Source organism: Miniopterus schreibersii (assembly GCF_964146895.1).
Source record: "Miniopterus schreibersii genome assembly, chromosome: 7".
In the NCBI taxonomy this organism is placed as follows: Eukaryota; Metazoa; Chordata; class Mammalia; order Chiroptera; family Miniopteridae; genus Miniopterus; species Miniopterus schreibersii.
In genome coordinates this window covers 18,304,428-18,326,820 of record NC_138108.1, presented here as the reverse complement: position 1 = coordinate 18,326,820, position 22,393 = coordinate 18,304,428, and the positions used below count along the sequence as shown (strand labels likewise).

At 41.6% G+C, this 22,393-nt stretch overlaps 1 protein-coding gene across 3 annotated transcripts in view; it reads right to left on the bottom strand.

The window, feature by feature from the left end:
• The window catches only part of PLEKHM3 (pleckstrin homology domain containing M3), a 156,743-nt gene that overhangs the window by 96,864 nt on the left and 37,486 nt on the right, over positions 1-22,393 (bottom strand). The gene's annotated exons all lie outside the window — the stretch shown is intronic.

Below are 22,393 nucleotides of genomic sequence, written 5' to 3'. Positions count from 1 at the left end.
AAGACCCTCTTCTATGATCTCTACTTTGCCAAATCCTGCCTATTATTCAAGGCCATTGGTTGCCTGCAAGTGACAGCTAAGGCCCTTTTTGTGTCCAAGGATGTCTGTGGCTCTGTGAGCACTGTCCTGGTCCTGTCAGGGGACCTGGTAATAATCATGGCTCTGCCACAAAGAAGCCATTCATTTTCCTTAGATGGGAGGAAACACCTTCTGCTGATGAGTACAGAAACTCTGTCACAGTCAAGCCAATGGACCAAATCCAGAACAGGTGGATTATATAAATAACAACATATAATAACCATGATTATATAAATAACAACATTTTCCTGAAATTTTTTATTTACAGCTTTCATTTTATTTTATTTATATGTCTTTATTGATTTCAGGGACAGGAAGGAAGAGGGAGAGAGAGAGAAACATCAGTGATGAGAGAGTCATTGATCGGCTGCCTCCTGCACGCCCCCCACTGGGGATTGAGCCCACACCCTGGGCATGTGCCCTGACCGGGAATCGAACCCCAATCGCCTGAATCACGGCTGGGCTGAAACACATCTAACAAGTCCCCAGCCTACGAAGATAGTGATTCACATGAACAGCAAGAATAAAAGGATCACAGAGCTCACAGAACTTTCATTTTCATCACCAATAAAATGGCATCAGCAATCAAGCAGTTTCACGGTGCACCCGCCAGGAAGCGTGAGATCTACTGTTTTTAAATAGGAGAGGTCGTGAAAGACAGAGAGTCGACGTGCTGGTGCAATGCTTTAAGAGCTCAATACTCTTCCTCCCTAGAACAGCAGTTCCTTTACTAGTGAGCTGCAACACAGTCTTGGTGAGCTCCTGGGGAGTGAGGTACGTGTGAAAGATAAGGAAGCACCCAGCACCCATGCTGCTTCTGTCGGGCGCGCAGGAGGTGCCGCCCCAGTGGCGGGCTCTGAGCGTGGGAATGCTGTCTGCGTGCTCCCCGACGGCGCTGCCTGAAGCCTGCACGCCTTGTTATGTGTCTGTACAGCCAGAGCCACACCATAAACTTCTCAGATCTATTTTTCATCCTCAGCACTTAACACACAGCTTTGCACATAGCAGACCATCGATAAACGTTTATGTCGAAGGGATGATACACGGAATGTTACTTAACACTCATTCAGCACATGCACGTAGAGAGATTTTCATTTCTGTAGCTATTCTAGAACCGGTCCTCCTAACCCAGGCATCATCTGCCGCTTGAAATAGCCTACTTTTGTTAATTTCCCTATGAAAATATGATGCCTATTCTAAGAAATTCTGCATTACACACATGCTTATATATGAACTGTGGAACAAAGGTGAGGGAACCTTGACATATTCTAGACACTGGGATATCGCAGTTTCCAAAAATTAACTTGCAGACAAACTGACTTCACGCTGCAATGACACTGAATAGAACTCAGTCTTTCCTCATGATTGAGAAAGTGATCATGGTTTTATAGAAACCCAGGATCATCACCATAGTTGAAACTCTCAGCACAGAATACTACAAAGACAAACTTAGGTTACTTTCGCTTTTCTGGTTATTTGAATTTTGGATATAATAAACATCAGTAAGCATTTGCTGGATATTTATATATGCTTCAGTAGGTATTACTGGGTTTATCAGTCTATACTTTTATCATAATTTTCTAGATGAAACATACACGAGAAATATTAAAATACACAAATATGCATTTTAAGAAAGTATATAGCCTAAAGTATATCAACCAGGCACACATGTCCAAAGCCTAACATAATGGGGGTTCAACTATGTGAGCTAACAAATGAGCTGAACATCCTTGCCTGTTTGCATAGGTCTCCAGGCTCACAGAGGAGAGAAAGGCTGAGACAACATGGCTCAGGTTCATTCAGGTTTTAGTTTAGACAGAAGCCCCAGCACAAAAACTCCAACCTCTAGTCTTTGGGTGTCTTTACCTGCATACCTTATTTAGAACCATGCTCTCCTACTCTCAGTGATGAAATCACCCCTAATAACAGAAGTAGGTTTCAACCTACCCACATGCTTAGGACTGTTTTGGATACATGGTGTATACACAAGCACAAGTCTAGAGTCAGAAAGCTTGTTCTTGCCTCGGGCACAATATGAGTCTGACTCATCCACTCTCTAGGCCTGCTTTCCTCACTGCAGAATTTGTGGGCTAGCCCAAATCTGTGGTTTGCCAAGTTCACTGACCATCAGAATTTTCTAGAGATGTCTATGAAAAATGTATACCCCCAGCCCAGAGAATTTGATTCTGTAGACGGGGGTAGAGCCCTGGAACTTGCATTTCTACCCAACCACCACCAGGAGCTGAGGATTGCTCCCTGGTTTCCAGGGGACTGCCAAAGTCCCTCCAAGCTCACTCGTTCTAATTCTATTCAAAAAGTGCAGAGGGTGTACGAATTATAAGTTCAGTAGAAAGCTCATAATTTGTCACACAGTTTACTTTCTAGGCTTCCAAAATCAACATTTCAGGTTCTCAGTTTATTTCCAAAAATTTGCTATGTAGAAACAACCTGAGTTCATTATACTTGTGTTTTTCCAGAGCACCCATTGTCCCCACTGAGAAGAATCTTATTGACTTAGAATTAAAACTTTTAATCTTCAAATCCAATGTATTTGTCATTGAAAGAACATAGGGTGGTTGGGAAAGAAGATAAGAGGCTAATTGGTGGCCTGATGTAGATTCATTTTCTAAAAACAACATATACCATTTATTTGAAGAAGGAAACACCCGTTCTTTCAATTAACTGCACGATTTCCTTCTTTAATGTTATACTAGCAAATCATAGACTAAAAATGTCTGAAACAATTCCTTATAAAGATACAGAATCTGGGATTTCACTATCATTATAAAGTTTTCAACAGAGAGGAAAATGTGTTTTCTTAATAATTACTGTTAGAAAAACACATTTTTTGGAGGGTGCCAAAGATTGACTGCAACAAGCAATGTTATGGGGAGAAAAATAAAGCTGCAAAGCAGAAACAAAAAATAATTAATTGAAATAACTAATTAGTGCTTATTTACATATTATATTTGTATGTACTTTCAAATAGATTTTTCAACAATGTTTCTAAATTAAAGGGCATTTGTAGTAGGGAACACTCCACATGTTGGATGAAAGCAAATACATTCCTTCCAGTCTCTTTTTGAAACTTTTCAGAAAGTGTATTCAATTCATAGGAACAAAAAACTATCTCACAAGAGAACCCACTGGCCTTTTTTTTATTTTATTGCTTCCCACCCCACTTCAAATCTTTAATGAACACATGCTCTGAAGAGCTTAGCTTCCCTCTGATACACTTGGGGAAACAAATGTAACCATTTAACCGAAAACCTATTTGCTGCATGTAAGTCCATTTCCCAAATGGCCTTTTAAGACACCCCAAAGAATCCGTTGCTGGGGGTTGACGCAGAAATTTTGGCATAATTCTCCACAAAGGCACACTCTTTCTTCTAACAAGTGTACCCAGTTAGCTCAGTTGGCTGCAACGTGGTGTTACTGAAGCTGAGATCTGAAGTGGAGCCAACCACCTTCTCTGTATTTCACAGCTACCAGCTCAGCCCTCGGGCCAGACCAGCAGTTGGAAAACCCCCGGGCAGAAGAGAAAAGTAACAAGGGCTGTGGCCGGGTCGGGTGCACCTGTCTCACGGAGGAAAGAGCATGCACGACGCTGCCTCAGTGTGGTCAGCCGTGCTGCCTTTCCCTAATTTGATAAGGTAAATGCAGAATTTTGTATTTGGAAGGTAAAAAAGCTCTAAGAAGAGAACAGGGGCAAATAAGAAAAAGGAGAAGGTGCCTCTATAAGAGGGAGGGGGAAAGATAAAAAGAGGGAGAAGACAAATTTGCTCCGTTAAAGTAGAAAAAAAACCGAGCAAGTTGCATAACCCCCTTTTAACTGTATGCACACAGGGTGGGGAGAGGTGGCCACAGGAGAGGAAGGAGACAGCCCTGTCCCTCCCTCCTCCACTCTGTCCAGCGCCCTGGCATGGGACGGTGAGCTGTGGTAAACATTCTGCAAAATGTGGCTTGCAGGCCTGGACTTGGGTCATGTGCTTTAGAGGCCAGAATTGCCCAAATGAAGAAAATCAGAAACAGGGGTTCAATGACTTGCTATTTTACAAGAATTAGGGAAGAAAATCATAAAGAACTTAGCTTTCCTAGCTTACAATCTGTAACCACTGGCTCATTACGTAGTAAGTGTTGAACATGTACTTTTTAAAATAAGGTGTCACATTTAAAATAAGGTGTTCAGCCTGGCTGGGTGTGGCTCAGGAGGTCACGGTTCGATTCCTGGTCAGGGCACAGGCCCGGGTTGCGGGCTCGATCCCCAGTCCGGGGCGTGTAGGAGGCAGCCGATCAATGACTCTCTCATCATTGATGTTTCTATCCCTCTCTTCCTCTCTCTGAAATCAATAAAGATATATTTTTTTAAATTAAAAATAAAATAAAATAAGGTGTTCAATTGCAAATTCTGTTTAATGAGCCTGGCATTAGCACAAAGCTGGGCACAGGGTCTAGGCAAAGGATTGTTGGAGGGAGGGCAGAAGCGATTTTTGCAATGCAGTTTTGGTGTCTATTAAAGGAAGTGGAGACAAAGCAAAGCTGGGCCTGGCTTTCATTCTCTAGGGCAGGAAGGGGCCGGCTGGGATGTAAGATTGACCACATGTGTGTTCTCAAGGTAACATAGGTGGAACTGAGGCTACGGAATTCTACATAATGTAATGAAAAGAGCCAAGGGTGAGGGGCATCAAGAAACACCTCGTACACCAGTACCCCCTCATCTGTGAGAGATACCATCCAAGAACCCCAGTGGATGCCTGAAACTATAGAGAGTATTAAACCATATACATACACTATGTTTTTTCCTATACAGACATACCTATGATAAAGTTTAATTTATAAGTTAGGCACAGTAAGAAATTAACAACTACCACCTAATGAGGAAACAGAACCATTACAACAATAAGATAAGGGTTACCTGAACACAAGCACTGCAGTACCTCCACGGTCCATCTGATAATCCAGACAGCCACTTAAGTGACTAATGGGGGGAAGGGTAGAATGTACTGCAAGGATACACAGGACAAAGGGATGATTCATGTCCCCGAGTGATGGAGCAGGACAGTGTGAAATTTCACTATGCTACTAAGAGCAGCAGGCAATTTAAAACTTATGAATTGTTTATTTCTGAAATTTTCCATTTAATATTTTCTGACCAAGGCTGACCATGAATAACTGATACCCCGAAAAGCAAAATTGTGGCTATTGTAAGTGATCTACACCTTTTCCCGTCTCAAATGACTAAATTATTCTGTGGGACAAGGTGGTGACCCACAAAATAGAAGGCACCTACCTAGTCATAAAATCTATTATGACATGAAATATCTGGATGGAGAATCAGGCACATGAAAACCAAATGCCTCATTCTGTCACAGGGCAAATGGCACCCACGGCATCTCATAGGGCACTAACAGGACAAAAGGGGAAATCAGGAAAAATCCATCTCATGCTGCCTAGACGGCTACCGTGAATACAGCAGTGGGCAAAGGGAGGTTTACAGCTGTTTGTATGGAAGTAATACAAACAAATAACACACTAATGAATAAATAATAATACATTTCACATACTCACAACTGTAAACCTACTTTTGCCCACCCTGTAGTAGGGCCGACAGTGGGCAGTCCCTTTGTTTACTTTGTAGGCTCACTTTCAGCAGCAACATCTCAGAGCTATCTTCTCCAATAGGTTTTAAGTTTTTTGACAGTGAATTCTTTTCCCAGGGGATGAAAATTCATGGTTGAGAGGGAATACACATATAGGCATACCTCAGAAATATTGTGGGTCTGGTTCCAGACCACCGCAATAAATAGAGTATCGCGATGAAGTGAGTAATAATCTTTTTGCTGGTGGAAGGTCTTGCCTTCAATGTTTTAAACGCAACATCTTTCGTGAAACACAATAAAGCAAAGCGTGATCTTGAAATGTACTTTCTGGTTCTTTCCAAAGCTATACTGAGATTCATTTCGGTTCATCAGGAAAAAAAAAAACTTTTCTGATGGGCTTCATTTTATGTTTGTCTATAAATGGCCTTTATAACAGTGAGAGATTGTAAAAAGGAATTGTCACTTATTGTTGGCCAAAACTTTTACTCAAAAAGTTGGGCTGCATAGTCAAAGGGCTGACACATGAAAAAAGCATAAATAAGTAACACTTGGAAGGACACTTCTCATTGTGGCTGACACACATGTAGGATAACTTAAGCTGGCACTTGTAGATGGACTGCAGCTGTTGCTAGGACAGCTATGTCCTTAAGAATATAAGAGAAATAAGTAACTCCTATTAGACAAAATGGAAGCACCTCACTAAAGGATTTTCATTTCAGCACAGCAATATGGCGCATGTTATGCTTGTCAAGTTTTAGCCCTGCCCCTGGACACGCTGTGTGGTCAATCCTTATTATATCTAGAGAGACATACAGGCTGAGGCTGAGACCAACAGATATCAACTGTCCAAGACAGAGGCCCTCTAACAAGTATAATCACGTGTTACTTGATTTTACTTGCAGGACTAAGGCAACCAAAAAAAAAGATACCTTTAAAAATCCAATCTGAATACTAATTGGTTTAAAATTTATTAGTATTCTACAAGTCTCAGGCAAGGGTTTTGTTTTGTTTTTTTGTAATGGTTATTTAAATAGGTAAGTTAGCTTGGATTTGAATGCCATACTAAATATAGAAGTACTATGTTTAAGTAAGAAATGAGGTGAAAATCACGTTATGTAATTACTGCAGGTTGAAAATACAAGGCAGCATGCCAGTGGTCCCCCAAATCTGTCTCTTGCTTCAACAGTGTTTGGAAGGAACAGACCTGGAGTGTCCCCCTTCTTCTAGCCTCCAACCACCCTCCAACCTCCTTTCCAGCCACCACCACCAAAACTATCTTCTTGGCTATCTGCCTCCAGGACCATCCAAAACAGATTTTTGTGGTTAGCTCCTTATTGTTGACCAACCATGAGCTCCCAGATTCATCAGAATTATTCCACTGAGGTGGAGGCCTCCTTCAACCACCTGGTCAACCTGCATCTATGGGCTTCCTAGACCTACCTCTCTCTGGGCTTCTATTTCCACTATGACAATGTGGCTCTGGAGAGCGTGGGCCACTTCTGTAAGTTGGCCGAAGAGAAGCACGAGAGCACCCAGCTTCTTGTAAAAATGTGAAGCGGTGGCCACACCCTCTTCCAGGATGTACAGAAGCCACCTGGGGTGAGTGGGGTAAAGCCATGAATGCCATGAAGCCGCCATGGCCCTGGAGAGAAACCTGAGCCAGGTCCTTTGGGATCTGCACATCCTGGTTCTGCCCATACAGACCCTCATCTCTGTGACTTCCTAGGAGACACTTCCTAGGTGAGGGGGTGAAACTCGTCACGAAGATGGGCACCACCTGACTGACCTGGGCTGGGCAGGGCGGGGAGAGTCTCTCTCAGAAAGGCCCACCCTCAAGCAGGACTAGGAGCCTCCAGAGCCCAGTAGGCTTTGAGGGGCCCCTCTGCATCCCCTTGGTGTCAGGGCTCCTGCCCCCTGCAGCCACTAGGCAGTGTTTAACCACCCTTGAGCCCTCTCCCAAGCCGTGCACCAACTGAAAACAATAAAGCTTTTTGCAGCAAAAAAAAAAAGAAGAGAAAAAGAAGACAAAATATATAAACTAAAGACTTTCTACTCTTGCTAAACTCTATAATGTTTGTTTTTTCAAGCTCACGGAATGTTAAGATTATAAATCTTATTAAATAAATTAATAAATACCAAGTCGACTCCAACTCAAGTTGAGAAGTGTCAAGATTTATTGGTCTTTCAGGCAAACAATGATTGAGCACCTAAAGTCAATATTTAGTCAAAATTTATCTTGAAAGGCAATAAATCTCGATTTTTGCTAAGGCAAGTAAGTAAATATGTTCACTGTTCAAGAGATTCTGACTTCTTTTCTATCTACTAAATAGTTACCTTGATTTATAAATATAACAATCTGTGACACATTTTCACTTCCAAAGAAATTATTTAAGTTGTTTAATTACCTTTAATTTTTCTTATGATAAGATGCTTCAATACTAGTATTTATTGTAGAGTAAGATAAGTTTAATCATGAAATGCTATAAATTCAGCATCTATCAGTCTAAATTTAGTATCTTTTCATACTTGCTTTCCTCTTAGACCTTCTCATTAACTTCTGCCCCTGCCTGCTTTCCCCAAAGACTTTCAAGAAAATGGTAAGCAATTTAAAATGGGAATAATAAATAAATAGGCAAATGGAAAATAAATGCATACATAGTGCTTACTATATGCCAGGCACTGTTATACACACACACATACACAATCCTCTTATCAATTCTATGAGGTGGGTACTACCCCCTTTTCATAAATGACAGAACTGAAACAGAGGGTAATAAACAAATTCTGTCCAGGGTTGTAGAGCTGGTAAAAAAGGCAGTGCCTAAGTGAAGCGGCTGCTGTGTGGCACTTTATGAATAACACCGATGAACTGTAACAGGTGAATTTCCACGTAGCTATCTCCTTGTGGAGGGTACTATAAAAATTGTCTCCTATGGATGGCAATAGGACAAGCACAGAAAATATGAATCAACTATTCAAAAATACATAATTCAGTTCATCAGTGAATTCAGCCTAAGACCTCACAAACAGTATCATCACCTCTGAATATGAAGGGGGGGGGGGCAAGAATACAAATCTATGAGGTGGAAAGCAGAAGAGAAGAGACAAGCAAAGCAGGAAGCAATCATTCTAATTGTGGTGACCAAGGAAGGCTGTGTAGACACAGGGGCTTTTGAGCTGGGCCTTAAGGAAAAGAGATTTTGGCAGAGGAAAGTTTAAGTCAGAAAAATGGGAGCACGTTTGGAAAACACTGACTACTTTAGTTGTCTGAAGCTCACTGTAGCTAGAGGGATGTTGGGAGAGCTTTGAATGATAAACTGACACTAGAACCTAAGAATCGGGAATGCTCACGGGAAGGAGTCCGAATTAACTCATGAGATACAGGAATAGCTGGAGTTGTTTGAAGAGGAACAGCACTCAGCTTTGGAAAGACTAACTGGCAAGAAGACACTGGCCCAGCAGGGCGTGGCTCAGCGGTCGAGCATTGCGACCTAGGATCCAGGAGATGGTGGTTCCATTCCCGGTCAGGGCATATGCCCAGGTTGCGGGCTGATCGGGGGGCATGCAGGAGGCAGCCGATCAATGACAATTCTCTCATCATTAATGTTTCTATCTCTGTCTCTTCCCCTCTCTGAAATCAATAAAGATATATTAAAAAAAAAAAAAAAAAGACACTGGAAGGGGGGAGATTAACAGTTGGTAAGTTAGGGCACCAGTCTGAGCTTGAGCAGTGAGGGGAAAAAAGGAGATACTATGGACATAAAATGCAAACGATCTGGCAGCTGACTGATGGGAAGAACATGGTAAGGAGCTCCTCAAAGATGCTCATGATGTTTTGAGTTTGTGACTATTACATGAGCAATCGATCCGTCAGAAAAAGCAGCTTTGCCTGGCTGGTGTGGCCTAATGGTTGGGTGTCGACCCACGAACCAGGAGGTCACCGGTTAGATTCCTGGGCACATGCAGGCTCGATCTTGCAGGTCGATGTTTCTATCTCTCTATCCCTCTCCCTTCCTCTCTCTAAAATAAATAAAAACATACTTTAAAAGAAGAAGAAGAGGCAGCTTTGGGGGAGAAAATGCTGTTTGTTTGAAACATTAATTTTTAAAAAACAAGAGCTCAGAAATTTGAGCTGGCAGATCATCTGATGCCTAAAGCTCCACCAGTACAATAATCCCCTTCTATTGTACAAATCAGCTTGAACTTGGTTTGCTGGTACCTGTAACTGAAAACATCTCAGAGATTTATACTGAGTGATGGCTGGTGAGGGTTCTATTTCTATAACCTTCTACTTTTACTTAAATCTACCCATTAAGATGCTGGGTCCTCTTATAAGCCATTAGATGGTCTGAAATCGTCTACATGCATTTCAGTAGAAGATCCTTATTACTTTATACAGAAGTGGGGGAGAGTAGCACGAGGAAGTGAAGACATAGTTAGTAGGTGTTATTTCTTGAGAGCACAGTGGTTCACAACCAGAGGAGATTTCTGTCCCAATAGGGGACATTTGCAACATCTAGAGACATTTTTGGTTGTCACAAAATGGTGACTCGGGGTAGCTACTGGCATCTAATGGGTAGAGGCCAGAGATGTTGCTAAACATCCCTCAATGCATAGGACCTCCTCCCACCACAAATAATTATCAGACGAGAGATGGTACAGACGAGAGAGCAACATAAGAGATCCATGTACTGACCTTACTTAATCACTTTTCTCTACACTCAAGGGATATACCACCTATTATGGGGAGGGGGGAAATCCCTTACACTAGCTCTACTTTCTTATCTAAAGAAAACAAGCCATGCTGCTAGGCTGGAGCAAAGACATGCCATCAAAGGGAGGCCTTGTCCACAATGTACCATCGTTCACTATACTACCTGCCAGTAACACCTGCTCCAAGCTTGGGGCTCTTTCCTTCACAAGTTAATCCTTCTCGTGAGACACTTGCCTACGAGTAACTCTTGAAAGACAACTGCAGAAACAGAAGGGGTCAAACTAAGCTGATTATTTTAGACCTGAGAGCCGCCTGTGGTGGGAGTAACGTTACTGTCACTGTTTCCATCTGCTCTCTGTCAGTTCTGCCTTGAACGTGGGAGTCCCAGGATTCCCCATGTGGAACCCCTGCAATCCTGGACAGGAATGGAAGGTCAACCTCACCATCCTTCTAACCAGACAGATGCTGGGCTGGGCTACTTGGAACTTACACTGAAAGCTTTGGGGGAAGATGTCTTACTAAATAATCTGTCTTCCGGGATGTTCCTCTGAACCACATCAGAGCCTGAGGCCAAAGGAAAAATCAGTCCTACTAGTCTTATCTCTATTTAAAATTCTATATTTTGTTCTTTGTGGATTTTTTTGGTATTATTTTTTATTGATGAACAATATTACATTAAAAGATTATTTAGTTGATTATTGAGGGTTTTTTGGCATTCCCTTAAATTTTGTGCCCAAAGCAAGTGCTTCATTCCCCTCACCCTAGTCCCAGCCCTGCTCTGAATCCTGCTGAGAATCCATTGTCAGCCCCGATTATGTTCTTGCTACAGTGATTTTCCCTGGAATTTAACATTATATTAAACCACCACTAACTCTTTTTGTGATTCCCCAGTTACATCTCTATCATGACTGCTTCAAAGGTCAATAACCTCTCATTGGCCTAGAAATTCAGATGATCTTTTTGGTTTACCTGAAAAGCAACCTGTCTTTCCTTACTGTTTCTGGAATTTATGTTTCCTTCCAGCTTGCAGTATACAGAAATCGCTACAGACATCAGCCTCCTTCAGTCTGTAGTTTCTGTCACATACACTGTCCCACCAGGGTCCCCTCTCATGTCTCTTTCAGTCCCCATTTTTAATGCTTGTTTCTCTTTCCTTCTATTTTTCAAGTCTCATCTCTTTGAACTTTACAGTATCTTTAAAACACAACCTTTCCTCTTCTTTGCTAAAACCTCCTAAAAAACCATGACAGCATCTCTTAGAGTAATTTCTACTTGAGCTATTTTAGTAATGACAACAATTTGATAAAATTAAAGTCATGAGAGTGGATGTGAGTAGTGCTAGAAACAGTCTCAAAGTGAAAAAGGCCACTTTCATCAGCTTCCTTTAAATCCACGCTTGAATGTCTTTTCACCCCAAACCGAATTCTTCATGTTCTAGAATTCTTGGGGACTGTATTCCTTTTTCTTTTCCCTGGTGCCTTCTTTGGCATGCTTTCCAAGCTTTTCTGTCTCTCCTAAAAACACAGGTTGTAACCACCTACAAAGCTAATCTTTTAGCCATATGTATAGGATTTGAAGATAGGCTGTTTATATCGAGATACTTAGAAGTGGTAGGTGGGAAACTCCCATTTCCTGGTGCTCATATTGCCACTTGAAAGGAATTTCCTAGAGTAATAATATCCCCAGCTTCTCTCCCCATCACTTATCCAGCCTTCCTCACAGATGGAAAAATAAGGTATCTGACTGGTGAGTGGAGAAGGACCCCAGCATGCTCAGCTTGGCCTGCAGGAAGCATGGCCCTAGGGACTGCCTCCAGCTGTGAATAAGACTATTGAATGTAAGGGTCCATTATATAATAATGCATGTGATCTATAAACAATGCATGAGGCTATTGTGATCTCCATCTTTCTGACCCCTGGGAACAAAATGAAGAGGTAAGATTTTTAACCCTGTAAAGCCCCTGTAAGGACAATGGCTCAGACAGATAGCATCCAATAATGGAAGTGGGGAATAAAGGGAAAGGCAATAGGGCAACCAGAATATGGGTGTTAGTGGGTGAAGATCACTGAGATGAGGATCGTACTCGAAAGTTAGGCTCAAGGGGTTACCAGGACACCCTCTGCATTATGGAGCACCTTCCACTCAGTTAAAATTCCTCATCCTACCATGATGAGAAACAACATTTTCCTAAAGGTTTCCCACCCATTGTTAGACCACAATTAGACTTCTGACCATCTAGGAAATCACTTGGGGGAACCTCAGTCATATTTTCTGGGGGGGGGGAGGGGGAATGCAGTGATGTATAATATTACTAAATTAAGATTGTGCACTTTTGGTTCTGCTGATATTTTTAACATCTGAATGGTGCAGAGTCAAGAGTCAAGGCAGCTTAATCTTCCCTCAAGTTACAATGTTAAAGATGCTGACCTGCAAGGCTGGGAAAAGGCTGGCTTGAGGCTGTATAACAAATCAGAGAGGCAGGGCTATAAATGGAAGACCAAGCTTGTGCTCCTAATGTATTATTTATCCCACTGAGTGTGAATGCTTCCCAGCCACCAAATCATGTGTGTCTACTATTCTGCCTGCTCTCTAAAAGTCTGGGGGCTGAAAAGAGCATCTTTATTGGTAAAGATGGAGAAAGAGACCAAGACTTTCCAACTAAGTGTATCCTCCATCAAAGGTCCAGGTCTGGCCATTTGAAGGGGAAGTGATTTTCAGCAAGGCCTTTGATTCAGCCCCTATGTGATTTGCTTTACCGAAAAAAATGAGTAAGACACAACCTTGGAATATTGCTCATACCTTGCTAGAATGTGATTTTCAGCATGGTGACTACAGTCAACAATGTTGTATTGTATACTTGAAAGTTTCTAAGAGGGCAGATCTTAAAAATTCTCACCACACACATGCACACACACACACTAACTCTTTTCAGCCCCCAGACTTTTAGAGAGCAGGCAGAATAGTAGACACACATGATTTGGTGGCTGGGAAGCATTCACACTCAGTGGGATAAGTAATACATTAGGAGCACAAGCTTGGTCTTCCGTTTATAGCCCTGCCTCTCTGATTTGTTATGGATGTGTTAACTAACCTTATTGTGCTAATCATTTTTCAGGATCTACGTTTAGCAAATCATCACACTGTACACCTTAAAAGTACACAATGTTATATCAGTTATATCTCAGTAAAACTGGGGAAAAGATGGATTAAGTTTTGGGGATCTAATGTACAGCATGGTGACTACAGTTAACAATAATGTATTGTATACTTAACAGTTGATAATAGAATAAATCTTAAGTGTTCTTACAAGAACCAAAAAAATGTTAACCATGTGAGGTGATGTCTTAGCCAACTTTACCATAGCAACCGTTTCACAATATATACATACATCAAATCACGACACTGTATACCTTAGCATGTACACAATGTTATTTATCAACTACAACTCAATAAGGATGGGGGAAAATAAAAGAATTTCAATCTTTTGAAAATTGATACAAGCCTACATGTCTTTGGTTTTGGAATCCTAATGCCCTTCTAGAAGTGGTGTATAGCACACACTAAATTATTTTCAATGAAAACTACCACATAACATTCACTTTGTTGGTCACCTTTATAGTATCCTTTAAAAAAGAAAACACTCTCTATTTTAAGCCAAGATTTGAGAGCAGTGTCTGGGTTAGAGCAGGGGGTCACAAAGTCACGGATGTGCACATCACCCCACCACCCAAGCCAGGCCCTGGGAGGCTGCAGCCAGGCCGGGCAGCCCAGAGCCAGCCAGTTTCTCGGCTGCTTCTGAAGCTGGTTAGTCCCAGGAAGACCCAAGAAGATACCACCAGAAATCTTCCTCCCCAGGTGCGTGCAGTCAGTGCTGGAAGGCACACACCAGTGGCTGGCTGGAAAGGAGGGAGCTGGATGAGCAGGCCGAGGCCGCCTCACCCTCTGGGAGCAGCTACATATGCCACTTACACTCTTATCATCCAGGTTCTGTGCGTTGCTGTGGAAAAGGCCCACTCAGTGTCCCAAGCTGTGGTAAAGAATTATCTGGTCTTTCTCCCTGGTTCCTGGCAGGGAGCTTCTAAAACCCTTGTAATTTCCTGAGTGATACAAGTGTCATTATTCATGAGCTTCTTGAATCACAACTGAGTTTCTGCTAATGAGGTGGCGCACGGTGGGCCACTATATAGCTTCAGGATGGGGGTGGCCACCAGAAGGACCACCACATGATTAGAGGGCTGGGACTTTGAGCCAGCCTGACCTCAAGCACGCATTCCTATATAATGAAACCCCAATAAAAGTTCTGGATGCTGAGAATCTGTGACTTCCTGGTTGAGGAACACATCGATGTGCTGGGAGGGTTACGTGCCCGGGTCCCATGGGAAGAGGGTGCAGAGCTTTGCATCTCGAGTCCTCTCAGGCTTTGCCTTCTGGGGCTCTTCATTTGGCTGTTCTCAATTTGTATCCTTTCTAATAAAACTATGATTGTAAGTATAGTGCTTTCCTGATTTATGAGTCGTTCCAGCAAATTAGCAACCTGAGGGGGTTGTGGGAACACCAAAATTTGTAGCTAGTCACCCCAACAGATTCAATTTAAAAAAAATAATTAATAAATAACTTGTTTTTCAAAAGGGTAATTTTGGGCTCCATCACTTATTAGTATTTTCAAACAACGTAGATGATGGAGTAGAGAACATGTTAATTATATCTGCAGATGACTCCAGCCTAGGACTCCTAGACATGATGGTAAAACCAGGAAATCCAATGGTGGGAGTGGGAAGGGAGGGTTCAAACAGAGGATGATCAGAAATATTCAGTGTCCCAGATGCAGAGCTAGGGAGACAGCAATGTACAAGACAACAGCCCTTGCCAAAATGGCATGTGGAGGAGGCAGGCATTAAACAATTACACAAATGACCATCTAATCTCAATTATGACAAGTACTAGAGTAAGAGGTACTAAACCAGCATCACAGCGGAGGAAATTAAACAAGTCCTAAGTCAGTCTGAGGAATTGGTTGGAAAAGGTATTCCTGAGAATGTGATATTTAAGTAGTGACCTGAAGAATGAGCTGGGTGTAGTGGAGAGGGTGGCAATAGTCCAGGGAGAGGCAACTGACACGAGAAGGCTCTGAGGCAGCTGGGAAGGAAGTGGTGCATTTGAGGAACAGAGTGAAGTCAGTGTGGCTGGAACTCCATGGGTGGGAGAGAGTGACAAGCAGGCAAGAGGCGAACATGAGTAGGGACAGGAGTCAAATCATGCAAGGTCACTGTAAGGATGCTCATCATCTTGCCAAAAGATGTGGGAAGCCACTGGAGGACTGTACAGAGAGGTCTCCCAGGGTCAATCTGAATTTTAATAAGATCACATGCCCTGTAGTTGAGACTTGGGAAAGGTTAGAATGGAAGCAGGAAGACTGGTTAGAAGACCATGTAGTCATCTAGGTAAAAGATGACCCAACTGGTAGCAAAGAGAGTGAGAGAGATAAAGGCTATTTCAAAATTCAAATACTAAATATGCTTATCAAGTATAAAATAAAAACCAGGCATAGCAGGGTATATTAAAAAGGAAGCCAGAATGTGGGTAAGGTCTGGAACTAATCTATTCTTTTGTCTGTACTCACCGCGGGGTAGAACCCTGTTAGAACATCATTTTAGTTTGCAGAATGTAGGGAGATATGGAAACCTGGAGATTATCAGCAAATCCTGGACATACGTAGGAGAAACAGCTGAAGGAAATGTGCTTAATAACCCAGAGACAACTGAAGTATGGCTGACTTATTCACTAAGAACATTCTATGGGACAGGCAGGTGGTTTCTCAAACTCTGTATGCAATCACATCAACTGAAAAGTTTGTCAAAATCTCTAGGCCCAATCCCAGAGATCCTGACTTAACAAGGAAGAGTCCAACCAATGCTCCCTACATCACCCTGATGGTGCTGAAGCAAATGGTGCTCTGACCACACTATGAAAGGTTCTGGGGTCCTGCCCTCAAAAGTCACACACAAGTCATAGGCCCACAACAGGAGTCGGGGGGGGGGGGGGGTCATGTGGTCATGTAGGAGGAATGCTCAATTCCACCTGTGGGATTAGAATAGGGTGGGGGGTAGGTAGTCAAGGAAGGCTTGGGAAGAAGTCTTTAAGGGTAGAAAGAATTGTTCACACCCAGAAGTCTTCGACAAAGCATAATACAAAACTATACCCAGAAGACTGCCTGTCACCCCTGATCTCAGGGCTCATTGCTTTGTAGGCCTGCTCCATTTTTCATCTGAAACATGCAAAGGAGTTTCATGCTCTTCAGTTTTTATTAATGTGATTTAATTAAAACATTTTTTTATGTTAACATATTTCAAAGTATAAAGATCTGCATACAGTCATATTTTCTACTGTTAAAATTAACTTTTAGTTTACGCCAATACCTAAATTTCTGGGACTACATGTGGCCCATGTTTGGTGACTGAATGAATGACAATGAAAATATTAATGCAAGAAATAAATTGGTATTACTATAGTATTAGATTTCCTTATTTAGAACTGTATTTAAAAATTGCAAGTTTTTACTTAAGTATGTTTCTGCTTTTAGGCAGAAATGGATTTTAGAAAACCTCTCAAGCAGCTCTTACTCTTAGAGGAGCCTGTGAAAGCTTAGTTTTTCAAGGGACTTAGCTAGAAATTAAGGAGGCTATTGACATATCCCCAGATAGGATACCCCCAGTCTATCCTAAAACCACACCTAGATCAATTTCTCTCCTAATGAAAGGTCAATAAATAGAAATTTTTAACTCAATGTAGAGTCCAATAGTACATTAACACTTCCTTCAGAAGTTCAGCCGGAAATGAACACATGATGGGAACGATGTTAACCATAAAGGAACCTACAAAAAGGGACAAGAACTTTCCAGACCAAAGTATATAGCAACAAAGACTGGGAGAAATGAACAGCTTAAAAAAAAAAATGATAGCACAGCTATGGCCTATGAAGTTGAGGAAGGTCTATCAAAAGATCCATATCTTCTGAAATTCAAAATGATTTTATTCTTCTGAAACATATCAAAGACCAACATGTGACTTCTGTGATGAGAACACCAGGGATAAATCAAAAGGCAAATTTATACCCTATTAAATCAAACGGCCTCCTTACATAATGTGACCAGATCTCTAGGAATTGTAGAAAGTGAACTGGTTCAAAACCCAAATTATATAACATTCTTCTTCCCCCATAGAGTCACATCATTATTTCAGTGTGTATTCATATTCTTCATATGCATTTATTTTGATTTAAAATGATTTTCTGGGCCTAGAAACTTAAGACTGAGAAAAGGAAGTAAAAAGGAAAGTAGTTTAACCAGTAATAGACATCAGAACCAGGGAAAGAGTCCCGTCTCCAGTCTTCTTACTCAAGTGATCCTTCTCTGGGTTTAAAATCTCTTCCCCAAAGGAAAAGGGTATTACTTATTAAATGAGGTTTAAATGGAGGACCACATTAATCTAATTTCCTCTAATCTTCTATAGACATTCAAAGAATCACAGAATGAGAGATAAAAGGGCCCATATAGTACAAGGCCATTCCCTCTAAAACATCCCAGAGAGACACAAGTATTGGAAGGAACTCAAAAACCTTCAAGTTCAACTGTGTGCTATAATTACTTATTTAATTGTCTGGCTTCCAATTTTCAATTTCCATGAGAACACATAATGGGATTATCTTGATCGCTGTGCGTCAAGCACAGTGCTTAGAACATAGTAGGGCTCCAATGAACATTTGCAGAAGGGCTGAATTAATAAATCTTTTCTTCCTGCAGATGAGAAAACTGTAGCTCAGACAAGTTAAGTGACCTGCCTTGAGGTCAAAATTCAAGGTCTTCCAGCCTCCTGCCACTCTACTCATTTTCATCCATGAGCATCAAATCTTAAATAAGAAAAAATCCATCCCACTCTGGACATTTCTATTGCCTTGTTCCAAGAAAGCCTATTTTCTAAGTGGCAGCCTTCAAAGAAGAGGAAACAACACTTGTGTTCTCCCTATTCTAGGTCCTATTTGCATGGCATAGTATTTGGTACCTTTACAACCCTGTCACATATCAACAGATGTGGCAGTTTGCTCTACAGGAGCAGCATCCGTAACTGAAATGTCCAGGTCTGGCCATGGCAGAGCACAATGAAAATGTGATCTCTCTCACTACACTTGTGGTGCATGCTCTTGATTGTAACCACTGCACAGATTCTGGCTTCCCCATTGCCTCATTTGTATGCTCACATGAGCTGCTGTTAGATGAAGTGCCCCCTACCTTCTGTCTTTCCAGTTAATTTTCTGAATATAAGTATAGGACTATCTATCGATTTACCCCTACTAAACCACATCTCGTCTGGTCCATTCCTCTTGCTTGTGTTCCAGAATCTGGATTCTGTCATTGAGCATATTAGTTGTCCAACCTAGCTTTGGTAGTGCTACAAATTTGATAAGTACACCTATGACACCTTTAACAAGGTAATTACTGTCCTATCGGGGCAAATTATAAAAATAGCTAATCCTTATATAGTACTTACTATGTGCCAGGCACAGTTCCAAGCCCTGTTAACTCATTTTATTCTCACTACAAACTTATGAGGTAGATGTGATTATTTTCTCACGTCTGTGATTTAAAAATGGAGATACAGAGAGGGTCAGTAATTCACCCAGGGTCACACAGCAGCAGGTCTGGAAACCCAGCCAGTCGGACTCCAGAGGCCTTGATCTTCATTACTAAGTTACGCTGCTCCCCATTATCATCATGTACCTTCACTGACAGCCTTCTAGGCTGAATGGGATCCATTCATCAACAATCCTTGGATGAAGCTGCCAATCATTCACAAAACTATATAACTGTAATTTCTGATAACCCAAGTTTCTCTGTCTTGAGGTTTTTGCCAAATGCTTTTCTGAAAACTAAGTGCTATATAGCAGCGATTTTCAACCTTTTTCATCTCATGGCACACATAAACTAATTACTAAAATTCTGCGGCGACACCTAAACATATATTTTTTCCTGATCTGACAAAAAAAAAAAAGGTATGATTTTGATTCATTCACACCAGGCAGCTATTGTTGTGCTGGCTGTTGTCATTTTTTATTTGACAATCTAAGGTTAAAGAGGTCAGTGCCCCTGACTAGAGTCAGGTACTGCATGTTTTAAAAATTCTTGCGGAACACCGGTTGAGAATCGCTGCTGTACAGTATAAACCTGACCTGTCTAGCCATCCCTCCTTTTCCTTTGTGCACCCTCAACCAGACGACAATGTCCTGGGGATCCAGCCCCTAACTGTGCTGCTCTTATATCTCCCATAGCACCTACAACAGGAGCACACAACAGAAATTTAAGTTTTATCCTTGACAGATAGGGAGTAAAAGCCAAGCAGATTTTTCTCTGAGCTTAATTCTGTAAGAAATATAAGGATGCCATTTAAAATGGGGAGGTGGGGAGGGACACCACTTTAGCTCTTCAGCTTTCAAAATCTCTACAACAGGGATTCTCTGACATAAACTGAGGCAGGATGTAACAATCTCCAAGCCAGTGGCCATAAAAGCTTAACCCCTTATCTCCCAGTCCCATTCTCCTGCTCACCCCTTTCAAGCCCCTCAGACCCTCTTGGAGGGGTTAAATAAATCTTTGAAAAGTACAGCCTGAACCTCACCCTGCTTGCATATCCCAAGGTGCGTGGTAGAGCATATGTGTGGCACCCATGAGGAGCTTACTAAATGCTTGTTGAAATGAACCTTCCACCAAACTCCACGTAAGGATTTTACTATTGGCAACCCCTCCATGGTCTTATTCAAGGTTGGGGAAATAAAAGCCTTTCAGGATGAACATATATGCACAAACTAGAGATTTCTCCTCTGGAATACAGAAATCCAATACGCTAACAAACAAAATGACTTAGACAATACAAGGTGAGAAGACAACAATGGACTAAGCAATTCTAAGCTGTTTATATGAGGTTGGGGGGGGTGTATCTAAGTTTTCCTTCATTATCTTTTTCTCCTCCAACTGGCTACTTGTCTATTCCTTAACTCAAATAAATCTTCATCTCACTGCCATTCCTAGCAAGTGGGAGACAAATTTGAAAATAGTAGTAAACATAAGAATTGGAGATACCAAGGAAAGTCCATTTCTTTTTATTTCTTTCTCTCATTTCCTTAGGAGATCTGGCACTTTTGCTGCTATAGGATCTTCTAATTTTTCACATGGAAATCAAAACAGATTTTGGCTACATTAGAACTTTTTTTTTTAAGAGCATAATATACAACTTCCCTTCTTGACACTTAGAAACCTACAGATCTTTCTTTGTCTAGACTCACATGCATAATCAGCTCCCACATTTAATTTCTCTTTTTCTTAGGAACTGCTATTCTGCATGATTTACTCCCAGGGCAATAAGTAACTAACTATGCCCAACTCAAAAATATTGCTTACTTCCAGACTGGCAGCTATTTAATGAATAATTAACCACTCCGTACTTTCTATCAGGGATGCTTGTATTACCAGGGTAAAGGTATCCTTTATGTCTAAACAATGTCATAAAACAGGCCTTTGCCAGAAAGACACCCTCATTTATCACATGAAATGCCATGAGGTATTAACAAGGTCGATACTGTTTGTTTAATATATTTTGCTTTCATAGGGGCTTGAAATGATTTGTTTTTGCAGCTGTAACAGAGTTAAATTAGGGATTTAGCTCCGGTTTAGCTAGTTGAGCATATAGAACAACCAGGGGCTATTAATTATCTGCCTGGAGGGCTTTGGTCATCTTCCCACAATTTACAGCATCCTTGGAGTACTGAGTTCCACCACAAGCAACCAGATTCTATCCTCAAATAATCAATCCCCACTTCTCAGGAACTAAGGGGAGACTAAATAATTCGAATTTCTATTTCTTACTCTACAACACTTCTCTCAACATGTAAATGTTATTAGTGCACAGATTTTTATTTTAAAGTGACTAATGAATTTAAGAGAAAATCTTAGTTAAAGACTAGTTTCAGACATCCGTTCTCACAAATGAGAAACTTAAAAAAACACTTTTTTGACCTTAAAGCACCAATAATCAGCCTCCTTCCTCTTTCTCTCCTCTCACAGGGCTGTTTTGCCTTAAATGGAGCAGGGGGAAGAGGAGGAAGTTGGCTCCAAAGATAAACTTGTCAAAAGCCTGCACTACAATACTAATTCCTCTCTACCTGTTTGTGAATGTCAGCTGGGAGCAAGCACTGAAAAGATTTGGAGGAAAAAAGCAAAGGGGAGAAGGGGGGAGGGAAAAGGGGGGGGCGAAGAAAAACTAGAGAGCAATTCAAACAAAAATGAAATCACACACACACACACACACACACACACACACTCTCGGACACACAAAGAGAGGGAAAAAACGTTCCCCCCAACTCAGGTCCTAACAACATACTTCTTTATCAGAGGTTCATTGTCAATCAATTAGCCGAGGCAGCGGGGGTCTGTGAGGTGGGGGCGTCCGGGGGAACAATGGGCAGCCCTGTTGTATTACTATTTAATCACTTTTGCTAAATAAATAGAGCAGCCCCGAGGTGCTGTCATGTCAAGGGAATTTATAACAAAAAAAAACTTCATTTTTCATTGGTCATTCCTTTTTCTCCCTCAGGACAAGAGAGGGTTATTACAGTAGCCTTAAGTCCCATCTTTGTGTTTCTTGCCTTTGATTCCCACTCGGACCCTGCCACTTTCTGGCACTAATTTGTCAGGCTGAACAAAGAGAGGATTTGTACCTCCTGTAAGGTCTCAATTAGGAATGGCTTCTGCTATATTATGTGCCATTCAGAGAGGACACAATGCCGGTAATTACAGGAATTTGCACTAAATGGCTGAAGAATTCACAGCAAAACTTCCCCCACCCTCCCCACCTTGGGCTTACCCCTCCCGAGGGCTGGGGGGGAAAAAAGGAAAGCAAAAAGCTCTTAAAGCCAGAGAGACGTAATTACCAACAGCAGCCCCAAGAGGTTAAA